Genomic DNA, 12,390 nt, shown 5'->3' on the forward strand with positions numbered 1-12,390 from the left:
GACTATGGAGCCAGGAATCAGTAAATTGCCTCCCAGACCATAAATTGACCTGATTTAATGCGTAAGGATCAAAAACATTATCCATACTAAGGTTCTTTCATTAACCTCTTTTTACTCGTGAACATTATATTGCAAAATATTTTTTTCGAAAATACCCGCTTCCAAATTGTTAAATTGCAGCCCAACTAAATTAATGAACATTCTTACACTAGGACTTGTTTAATTTATTTGTATTCAAGGGTATTGTTCCATTAATACATAAACCAATACAGACATGTATATGTACCAACTCTTCACTGTATCGACATTTGACCTAGATATATAGGCAAATGACAAATTTTTACTAAAATAAGAAGTAGAAAAAGTAACGTACAGTTTGTTGTGACAGAGTACATAAACTTAATTAAATAGTAAATTGCAGCAGTAACTAACATCTTGTGGCGACATAACATAGTTTGAAACACATCTGTGACTTATATCATTAGTGCTTCAGGATAGCACAAAGTAGGAATATTGCTTTGAAAGGTGTTGTGTGTCCTTTTTATTTTGTACTGGGACCTGATGACATTGTGTCCTATAGCATTTTCATGCGTTATTAGTGGTTGATTTAAAGTAGTGCCCTTCTTTGCGCTTACTGCTAGGTGCCTTTTGTGCACATATGAATATTCCAACTGGACTCTTGAGCTTTGGATGTAATACGCCAATGCATTTCGACCTTGGTGGAAGGTCTTCTTCAGTGCCATATTTTCTTAATATGGACTTGTGTTTTCTTATTGACGTTGACCTATCAACTGGAGTTTAAGCTAGATCCTTTCCGGTAGGTCAAGTCCAATGGGTAAATTCCCCAGAATAACAAACCGTAACCATGGGTGCGTGTGTTATGAAATCCTTCGGCACAATCGCCCTCGCGCTACTGGCGTCCAAAACCTGGAAGTGAACGGGTTTTGGACGCCAGTAGCGCGAGGAATTTACCCATTGGACTTGACCAGACTCAAGTGGAAATTTGAAGTTATAAGAATTAAAACTGACACTTTGGATTGAGGTTACTGAGAAAAAGCGGTGGCGACGTCTATCGTGATTTTACAGCTTAAATGGTACCCCTCCGGGTTGGAAATATCACCGGAATTGGGTCGAGGTATTGATGCTTCAGCAATTGAGCCATTAAGAGTTGTAGTTTCTGAGTATGTACAGTCCTACAACGAAACACGTGTCGGCTGGCTGTGTATAAAGTCACCTATTTTGATGACCTAATAAAAAGGAGAGACACATGAACCTCCATGAAAACGACGCTGGACAAGAATTTATTTTTGTGCTAATTTGAATCTAATTTTCACATTGTTGTTGAGATTTTTTCTGAGTGCGCAGGATTTTGTGTTTATGTTGTAAGGGTGTTTTTGCTACGCTCTAATTGAGGGGTTCTCAAGGGTCTCCCCTCCCTGCCTGCACCGTTACTCTTGAGATAAACTCATCACGTTTACTTTGCTTGAGCGCCTATAGATCCCGAATACTTAAAACCCTCTTCTTTGAAATTATTACTGTGCGTATTGTCTTTATAGCTCTGGGCAGGAGATTTTGCAATGTGAGAGTGTTTATAATAAATACATATTTTTATAACTACACGGTGTGGTTCTTTTTCACTTAACCTACACCATAAGATTAAGTACTGGTAAAGCAAGCTGCTTTACACGCCTTTTGGACTAAGCCTGAAGATTGCTCTCCACAGCTACCACTCAGTCTATAGACCAACTGTTTAGACTACAGTTGGTCTACTGGAAGACGGTCACTATTGGGGCGGGTAGTTTGTTCTTGATTTTTGTGGACCTTAGGTCTGCATTTGACCTGGTACATAGGGATAAGCTTTGGGCACTACTGCTGGAGATGGGTGCTCCAGCCTATCTGTGCCACCTATTCAAACGTCTGCATCAGGGCACATACCCAAGAGTGAGGTATGGGAGGAGAGGGGAGTTGTCGGCCCCCTTCCCGGTAGAAAGTGGAGTAAGGCAGGGGTGTGTTTGGCTCCTACCCTCTTCTCCCTTTTCCTTAACGGGTTAATAGATCATCTCTCGGGGGCAAAAGATCTGGACACTCCGAGTCTTGCAGGGCGAAAGATACCTGCCCTAGTGTTCGCTGACTCTCCTGGTGTCAAAATCGTCAGGGGGTATACAGCGCACATTAGAGCCATTTTGTTCTTTCTGCCGACTGAGAAATTTGGAGATTAATATCTCCAAAACAAAGTTCATGGTCTATAATAATAAATCGGCTAATTGCCCCCACCACATATGAATGGAACGGTGTTGAACCGAGTGTCTACCTTCGAGTATCTGGGGTCACACTTAATGATAAGATGGACTGGGGGTCTCACAAGGCTAGGGCCAACCTAAAGCTGGCCCAATCATCGGGTGGTATCTTAAAGGTTTTTAACGACACCTCATTGAAACTGCTCAGCCCGCCCCTCGAGATCTACAAAGCTCAGGCAAGAGGGGGCGCGCTCTATGGCGTTGAGCTGTGGGGCCATACCAGCGCTGCCCCCCTGATGCTTACGGAAACCAGCTTTATTAGGCGTCTGCTCCGTTTGCCTATGAGCTCTCCTCTGATTCCGCTGCGGTTGGATCTGGGCCTGGTACCTATTCAGGAGATTGTAGCAAATCGCCCTCTCCTCTACTGGAGACGCCTTTGGGCGACTCCTGAGCTTTAGAGCTATAGGGAGGATCTGAGAGACATTTTGCAGAGGGGGACCCTGGGGAAAATACCCTGGCTGAACTATATAAAAAACCTCTGCCACGCCCTAGGTAGAGGAGATTTATGGTTGTTCCCCCAAGACACCTGTCCATTGTTCTCCAAGAAACTACTGAATGTGGCTTTAAGGAGCCACCGATTGGAGTCTACAACAGGCAATCTCTCCATGGGCAGGTTGTCTGATACTTTTCTGAATACTAAGGCCCATCCTCTCTTTGAAGTCTTTCTTGATGATATCCAGCCTCCCTTGGCTAAGAAACTCTTTATTCAGTTTAGACACGGCTCATTGCCACTGAGAGCTGTAACACATAAATGGCGGAATGCCCCCCTAACGGTGAGCACTTGCCTGGGGTGTTCGAGCTGTAGAGAGAGAGATCTACAAGTTCTGCTCTTCTGCCCCTCCTACGCCAGGGCAAGGAAGAAATGGATTTTGCAGCTATGTAGGGCTAGGGACTACAGGGAGGTCTTTAGGATCCTTAAATATGATACCACCCCCCTGATAGTGTTTGCCACAGCTAGATTTCTTCAGTCTATGTGGTATATGAGATGTGCAATATTAAAGTTGGAAGCGCATACTTCGCTTTAAGGGTTACCTCTAGGGGGTGTCATACTTCTTTTATAATAATTTTATATATTGATATTCTTGTGTTTTAACTGATGTTTTTAACATTTGTAGGAACTGTTTATATGAGATTTTTAACATATTTAAATTTAGTATTATTAGCTCTAATTGTTATTTTGATGTGTATTTTGTGTTTGGACTTTTTATGGTATGTTTACCGAAATAAAGTTCTTTGACTGACTGACTGACTGCTACCACTCAGAAAGCTTTCTATGGTTGCCTAAGACCACTAAAACCACCATAAGGGTTGCCTGGATTACTGCAGGGTGCTTCATGTAATTAAGTGTGCACCATATACTAAGCCAGTCGCTCACAATTGGTCACACAAAAATCTATGAGTGATTAAATGCTTTTTGAATATCAAGACTTTTTGAATTGCAAAAATGGTTTTACAAACATTAGCTGTTGTGTAAATAGGGCCCATAGGCTCCTAAATTAGATACTTGCCGGTGGTAAGAATTGTCAGGGGAAGTTGTGGCAAAAGGCAACCTTTTTGAGTAACAGCCATGTTAAAAATGACTTTCATTCTGAAGTATATGAAGCAGGTTCAGTGTGGTCCTAAATAAATGTAAGGACTAATTAGGCATCACTAACAGACTATAAAATAGATGATCCTTAACCTAAGGCAAATCACAACATAATTCTTAGACAATTGTAGTATGTTTCATGCACTATCAATGCATATTATGTAGATACTTTACAAATTACAGTGAAATGTACTGTTGACTGAATGTTTCTGAATGCATATTCCATTGTTAAAATGTTAATCTTTTAATTGATGCCCAGATGTTAGAATAAAAGTCGGAGAGCAGTATGGTTGCCTGATCTCCTAATTGTACTGAACAAGTATCAATCTCTGGGGAATACTCGCTATCAACACATACATCACCTACTGAATCTCACCAAAGAGCCAGACTGGATCTAGAAACTTTACAACAGCTATCAGTGTTGCTCGGTGGCGTCACGCTGCAGTTACGCCACCCCCCCCCGCCCCCCTACCCCCACTTGAAAAAATATAGCCTCTTCTGGACCTTCTTGCACTTCTTTTGATTTGGAAAACCAAGGAACAGCTGGCAAACAACACACTGTTATCTGGTTCTAACAAAGTAGAAGCTCAGTGTCTGCTCTGTTTCTAAGCAACATAGCCACTCCTTACTGAAAGGATGTGGAAGAGGGAAGAATGTCAGAAAAGTGATGGACTGGTCAACACGAAACAGCAATACTGCATTAGGCAGAAATGAGGCCTGTGTTCAAAGCACCAACTTGTCTGTAAGAGAGGTGAAAGGAGGATGGACAGAAAGGGCTTGCAGTTTGCTCACCCGCTCAGCAGGGGTGACAGCGATGAGGAAGACCCTCTTTAAAGTAAGAATCTTAAGCAAACAGCTTTGTATGCGCTCAGATGGTGCCCCCATTACGTACGTAAGAACCAATTTAGAGTCCCAGGGGATCATGATAAATGGAGAAACAGGAAACACAGCCTTTTCAAAAACTGCATCAGCAGGAAGGCAGTCCTTCTTCGGTCCTCTTCTCCAGTCCGTTGAGATATGATTTCTGAGTGACAGGGGTGCTCTTTTGATGAACTAAAATGCACTCAAGGTGGACGCAATCATTAGCAAATGGGCTACTAGGTTCCTGCTCTCCTAAGGACCACTTGCTGCGAAGTGTGGCATCTGGCTGTCCCAGGGTACACCATTCTGCCCACTTCCAACATTGCAGAACCTCTTTTGGTGTCCAGAGCTCCCTAGCTCAACACATCGGTGTGGCTACTAAGGGGAATACAAATCCCTGGAAATAAGTTTGCAACTGGCTTTCCTTTCCTCTCCTGAGTGCCAGCCTGTATAACCAAACAATAGGGCAGCCCCTCTCCCAATTGCTTCTTCAAAGGAGGCTTCACCCTCGAAGCCTGCCGTTTGGGCCAACAACCGTGTGGCTTTCTGCCAGGCAGAGGTAATACCGCCAGGGCACCAGAGGGGATCATGGCTCTGCTAAACATTGCGTTCAGGAACAATGTTAGATCTGTACCTGGTATTGAAAATGACGATGCAGACTGTCTTGTGTCCAGGACTGGTACTGTGTTGAATAACACTGCTAGAGCTGGATCCTCTAAGTTTTGCTCAGTTGGTTCTTGAATTGAGGCCAGGTGAAGGAAAAGGCTAGGTCGTGGCGACTTGATTCTCGATGCATTCGGACAAGATTTGTGCCTCCTCTTCTGCTTGCGCTTCTTCCTAGAAGATTTTGAAGAAGGTGGAGGCTCCAGGTACTTTGACCTCAGTCACAACTTATGGAGTCAACATCACTCATCCCGCGCTCTGGCTATAAACATATTTGTCTCTCTCTCTTTGAGTGGTTTATCTTCTGGAACGACGTACAGGCACCAAACTTGTGATCAGATCCTAGGCACCAAAGTCAGATGTGATAAGAATCAGTTATTGACATTTGGCCATCGCAATCTCAACATGGTTGACGGCACGGGAAAAAGGGAATGGACGTCATCTCGCCGAAGGATCAGGCTTTATGGTGCCAGTGACATGATGAGGAAGCTCGGTGATGAGCCGAACTGGAGGCAGCGCCTCCTTACGGCATGGCAAAGCTACCGAATATGCTACTTACCAGTATGCATCTGTTCTTGGCATGTAGGGCTGCTGACATTCATATCTGTGCATAGATCGCCGCCTAGTGTTGGGTCCGGATGATTGCACATTGTTGTCCTGGAAGAGTCTTCGAAGTATCACGAGATAGGTGGCTCCTCCCCTGGACTACAGTGCGCATGGGCATCGACTCCATCCTCAGATTGTTGTTAGCCATTGTGGCCAAGATGGAGTGAAACTCAGTGAATGATGACCATGCTAGAAGTATATGTGAATTCTGCAGCTGCTACAGGCGCCGGGGAGGAGGGCGGGCGATATGAATGTCAGCAGCCCTACATGCCAAGAACAGATGCATACTGGTAAGTAGCATATTCGGTTTGAGGCATGTGGGCTGCTGAATTCATATCTGTGCATAGAATACATAGCAGTCCCTCCATTAGCGGCGGCCGCCCGTGCCAGCTGCAGCAGTTTGGAAAAGTGTTTTGAGAACAGCCTGCCCTACAGCTGCCTGCTGTTTGGAGTGCACATCAACACAGTAATGCTTTGTAAATGTGTGTGTGGTAGACCATGTGGCTGCTCTACATATGTCTTCCAAAGGAATGTTTCCAAGGAATGGCAATAGAAAATAATAGTATCCAGGCAACAACAATAAGAGTAACTGGCAAAAAGAAAGAAATTTAGTACAACAATATATAAACACAGGTAAAAGAAAATAGGATAACCATTAATTATAGTCACATATAAAATTTAATTGATACAAATTGATAAAAATTGTTAAAGTTATGGACATCAAACATAAAAGTTGCAATTAAAAAAGGATGAGACTACAGATTTCAGATATTGTGGTCGGTATACAACGTTTACAACGGAATTTTTACAACGCACTACCATTAGAACGCAGGCATTACCACGCATACCATTACAACGCATTGCGCTGGGGGGCGCTCTAGGATAGGGAATAAGTATAATTTTATATCCAACACCTTCCCTAGTGTCAACGGGGACTGGAGTTGGAATATAAAATTATACTTACCACTATCCAGCACCTCTAAGCGCTATGCGTTGTAACGGTATTCGTTGTAAATTCCGCGTTGTAAAGGTATGCGTGGTAACAGTATGCGTTGTCACGTCATACATCCATTGTGGTCTCTCAGTGATAACGGGAAAGATAGAGACTGTGATGGTTCCCGGTGCTGTTAGTTCAAGTTGGTGTCTGTCTGTCAACGCGTTTCGACACAGAGTGTCTTCATCAGGACATTATCAGCATATTTCTAAAATGCAGGAGGATATTAAAAAGACTTTTACTTGTGTTTAAATTGATATAGTTTTTCAAGTTTGATCGGTTGTACTAACAATTAATGCCAGAAAATATTCATGATACGTTTACCGCAGGAGAGGACACATGGAAAGCAAGACAAAAAAGGTATACATGTCTAAATTGTAACAAATGTAGAACATCTTTATAAGTTTCTTAGTAGCTCAAAGAACATCACAAAACACAATTTTTTTAGTTAAACAATAAATATAACTATCGCCTCAACATATTGTTAACTCAAAGGAGGTAAATAAGATTCATGAAAACATAGACAGCTTATATTCTGATCCTTAGACCAAGGAGGAATGAAAAATGTGTTCAATTTGTATCAATTAAATTTTATATGTGACTATAATTAATGGTTATCCTATTTTCTTTTACCTGTGTTTATATATTGTTGTACTAAATTTCTTTCTTTTTGCCAGTTACTCTTATTGTTGTTGCCTGGATACTATTATTTTCTATTGCCTGTCTTGCCCTGATCCAGGAATCTGACTTCATTCAGGGGGTCCCTGTTTAACACAGTTATGTTTCCAAGGAATGCCATAGAGGCCCCCAACTTTCTGGTGGAGTGGGCTCTTGGTGGAATGGTAAGGGTACGTTTTGCTTTCAGATAGCAGATCTGGATACATTTAACGATCCACCGAGCAATACCAGCCATGGAAATAGGGTTACCTTTGTGGTGCGGTGCAAAGGCGACAAAGAGTTGCTTAGTTTTCCTGAAATCCTTGGTCCTATCGATGTAATACATCAGGGCCCTTTTGACGTCAAGGTTGTGGAGCATCCGCTCCGCCAATGACTCGGGATTTGGAAAGAAAACAGGTAACTCAATAGTTTGGTTGATATGGAATTGAGACACAACCTTGGGAAGAAATTTAGGGTTGGTGCGAAGCACTACCCTGTTGGAGTGAATTTGAATAAACGGCTCTTGGATTGTAAGGGCTTGTAACTCACTAACCCTCTGTAGCGATGTAATTGCTATGAGGAAAGCCACTTTCCACGTCAAGAACTGAATCTCGCAGGAATGCAGTGGTTCAAAGGGAGGACCCATCAGCCTGGTGAGGACCACATTGAGGTTCCACTCCGGAGCTGGTGGAGTCCACGGAGGAATGACTCGTTTGAGTCCTTCCAGAAAAGCCTTAATGGCAGGCACCCTGAAGAGGGAGAGGTGTTGCCTATTCTGGAGATAAGCGGCCATTGCAGACAGATGAATGCGAATGGAAGCATATACCAGATTACATTTGAAGAGATGGAAAAGGTAACAGATGATATTCTGAATAGAAGCATCTAGCGGGTTAATGTTGTGGTCTGCACAATAAATGACAAACCGCTTCCATTTTGACGCATAGCATGCTCGGATGGTGGGCTTCCTCGCCTCCCGAATGATGTCCATACAGTCGGAAGGCAAAGTGCAGGTAGCCAAACTCTAGGACTTCAGGAGCCAGATCGCCAGGTTGAGCTGTTGCGGATCTGGATGCTGAATGTGGCCATGGCTCTGCGTCAGAAGACTGGGTGTGAGACGTAGCCTCTGATGCGGTACCACGGACAGTTCCAGAAACGTGGTGTACCATGGTTGGCGAGCCCACGTTGGAGCAACCAGGATGAGAGTCATCGAGTGCTGCCTGAGCTTGCGTGCCACCAGCGGTATCAGAGGTGCTGGGGAAAAAGCGTACGCAAATTTGCCTGACCAGTTCATCCATATCGCATTGCCCTGCGACTGTGGGTGTGGGAATCTGGCGGCGAAGCTTTGGCATTTTGCGTTCTCCCTTGTGGCGAAGAGGTCGATCTCTGGATGACCCCACCTTTGGAAGTACGGTTGGAGAACTGATGGATGCATCTCCCACCCGTGCATTTGGTGGCTGTGCCTGCTGAGCAGGTCCGCCATCTGATTGTCCCTGCCTGGGAGGTGCTCCGCCATGAGGAAGATGTTCCTCTGAATGGCCCACTTCCACATGCTCTGAGCCAGATGAGACAACTGCGGAGAGTGTGTCCCTCCCTGCTTTTGAATGTAGTACATTGCCGTCATGTTGTCCGTCCGGATCAACACGACCTTGTTGCATAGATGTACCTTGAAGGCTTTCAGTGCCATGAAGATCGCCATCAGTTCCAGAACATTGATGTGCATCTTCCTCTGCTGTTGCGTCCATAGGCCCTGCACAGTGTAATGGAGTACATGCGCTCCCCAACCCTGGAGAGAAGCGTCCGTCGTCAGGATAATCTGTGGCACAGGCTCCTGGAACGGTCGGCCCTTGCAAAGGTTTCGTGGATTCCACCAATGCAGAGAATTGTATGCCCGACGCTCACCAACACTAGGTCTTTCAACTGCCCGTGAGCCTGAGTCCACTGACGTGCTAAGCACTCCTGAAGCGGGCGCATATGTAGTCTTGCGTGCGGGACTATGGAAAAGCAGGAGGCCATCATGCCTATCAACTGCATGAACACTCTTGCTGGAAGTGAGTGTTGAGGCCTGAATTTTTGGATCAGCGACTGAATGCTGCTGACTCTCACTGAATTCGGCTGTGCTGTGGCCGCCAGAGTGTTTATGGTCGCACCCAGATACTGTCGTATGTGGGCGGGCTGAAGGTGGGATTTTGGGTAATTCAGTGAGAATCCCAGATCGTGCAGGAGGCGAATGGTGTGGGACATGTGGGCGGCACACTGCTGGGCTGACTTCGCTTGGATGAGCCAGTCGTCCAGATAGGGGTAGACGTGGATGTTTCGTCTCCTGAGATGTGCCGCCACAGTCGCCAGGCACTTCGTGAACACCCTGGGTGCCGTGGTGACACCGAAAGGCAAAACCTTGAATTGGTAGTGCTGGTTTTGGATGGTGAACCTGAGGTATTTCCTGTGTGAAGGGTGCAGTGGAATGTGAAAGTACGCATCCTTTAAGTCTAAAGTTGCGAGAAAATCCCCCTGCCTGAGCACCGGGAGCACTTGCTGCAGGGTCAGCATATGAAAGTGCTCCGACAGGATGTAGAAGTTGAGTGGCCTGAGGTCCAGGATGGGTCTGAGGGACCCGTCCTTCTTTGATATCAGGAAGTACAGGGAGTAGACCCCTGTGCCTCTCTCTTGCACAGGCACGAGCTCTATTGCCCCTTTTTGCAGCATGACTGTGACCTCCTGCTGCAATAAGTGCAAGTGCTCGTCCGACATAGGACGGTGTCTTGAGGGCATGTTGGGTGGAGTGGACATTAACTCCAGACAATAACCGTATTGGATAAGTTTTCTGACCCACCTGTCCGTGGTGATGGACTTCCAGACGGGCAGGAACTGCTGGAGTCTCCCCCCCGGCCGGTGTTGTATGGTGGGGGGGGCAGTGACAAGGCGTCACTGTTTGCTGGTGGTAGAGGACCTGGAGCTGTTGTTGCCACGTCCTCTGCCCTTGGCGCTGTTGCCACGATATCCACCTCGACTCTTGTTGGCATAAGAAGTCTGGGTGTTGCCCTTGTAGTATTGCGTGGATTGGGAAAGCTGACCCCTCGAGACGCCTCTAATGTTGGAGCGACGAAAGGACCCACCCCGAAACTGCTGGGACTGCAAGGGACCCATAGATTTGACAGTGTCAGTGTCCTTTTTCATTTTTTCAAGGGTGGTGTCAACCTCTGGTCCAAACAGGTGATCTGGGTTAACCGTTTGGTTCAGGATAGTGGTTTGGATGTCTGGCTTAAATCCAGAGATTCTCAGCCAGGCATGTCTCCGAAGCATAACACTGGTGTTTATAGCTCTGGGCGCGGTATCGGCTGCGTCCAGAGCGCACTTAATGGAAGCGTTGGAGATTAGCTTCCCCTCTTGAATTAGCATCTCAGCCCCTTCTTTGTATTGATCAGGCAGGTGTTGCAACAGGGTCTCTAGTGTATCGTAGTGCGCCCTGTCATAACGCGCTAGGAGCGCCTGTGTGTTAGAGATGCGCCATATGTTGGCCGCCTGTGCTGCTACCCTCTTCCCCGAAGCCTCAAAGACCTTGGATTCTTTGTCTAGGGGAGGAGCATCACCCGTAGTCTGAGAATTGGCCCTCTTCCGGGCATTCGAGACAACAAGGGAGTCCAGAGGCAACTGTCCTTTAATGTAGGTAGGATCAGTAGGTGCCGCCTTGTATTTTTTGTCAATCCTAGGGTTTATCACCCTTGCCCTGGTAGGTTCCTTAAAGACCTCAGCAGCATGCTTCAAAACACCTTTCAGCATAGGCAGAGTTTTCACAGTTTTTTCCGATACTGAAAAAGTGTCAAAGAGGAAATCCACATCCACAGGGTCAGCATGGAGCTGGACATTGTGATTGTTAGCAGCCCGTTCAATGAGGGCATTGAAAGCAGCAGAGTCTTCAGTAGGTGAAGTCTTAGCAGAAAAGAGTTGAGGGTCTTGTCCTGAATGAGGCTCAGTTGTATCCTCAGGGTCTGTATAGACTGGATAACTGTATTCATCCTCCTGATCACCCTCACCGGCGTCCACATCGGAGGAAGTGGGCGACACATCATGAGTTTGTGGTGAAAGGGGTTCCACCAAAACAGGAGAGCAAGCAGAGTCCTTCTTCTTCTTGAGAGGGATCTTGTAAGACTCCAGTTGGGGTTCCGGGGTGATTTTCTGCTTCAGAAGGGAAAGCCTGCCCGTTTCGGCGTCGATGAAGTGTTCTTGACGCTCATCCTCCGAAGGGTGTCGAGGCCGCGGGCCGTGGACCACCGACGACGCCTTCGGCGCCGAGGAGACATTCTCGGGCACGCCGGCCCCTGGCCTAGGAGCGAAAGCCTTCGGCGCCGTCTTAGGCGGCAAGGTAAAGAGGATCGGCGTGGACGCCTTAACCGGTTTCTCCACAGGCTTCGCAGGCGTAGGGTCCTTCGGCTCGACCGCTGCGGTGCCGTCCCTGATGCGTTGTAGGGAGTCCGCGACCTTTTTGGTGAATGCGTCGGATAGACGCGCCGGTTCAGCGGAGTCCTTGGAGGCCACTCTGGGAGTAGAGTCCTTTGAGGCCAACTTCGTAGTCGACTCTCGGGCCGCAGCACCCTTGGCTTTGTCGTGAGGACGCGGGGCAGAGAGGATCTTCGGGTCATCGGGTCGCTTCTTTGGGTCGCCGAGAGTTTTCTTCGGGTCGTCGACAGCCTTCTTTGGGTTGACAAGGTCCTTGCCGGCATCGACCG

General features: G+C 46.4%; 1 protein-coding gene across 4 annotated transcripts in view; it reads right to left on the reverse strand.

Moving 5' to 3' along the window:
* VPS13A (vacuolar protein sorting 13 homolog A) overlaps window positions 1-12,390 on the reverse strand; it is a 2,146,181-nt gene that overhangs the window by 879,032 nt on the left and 1,254,759 nt on the right. The gene's annotated exons all lie outside the window — the stretch shown is intronic.

Source organism: Lissotriton vulgaris, chromosome 3_1, assembly GCF_964263255.1.
Source record: "Lissotriton vulgaris chromosome 3_1, aLisVul1.2, whole genome shotgun sequence".
NCBI classification, from domain to species: domain Eukaryota; kingdom Metazoa; phylum Chordata; class Amphibia; order Caudata; family Salamandridae; genus Lissotriton; species Lissotriton vulgaris.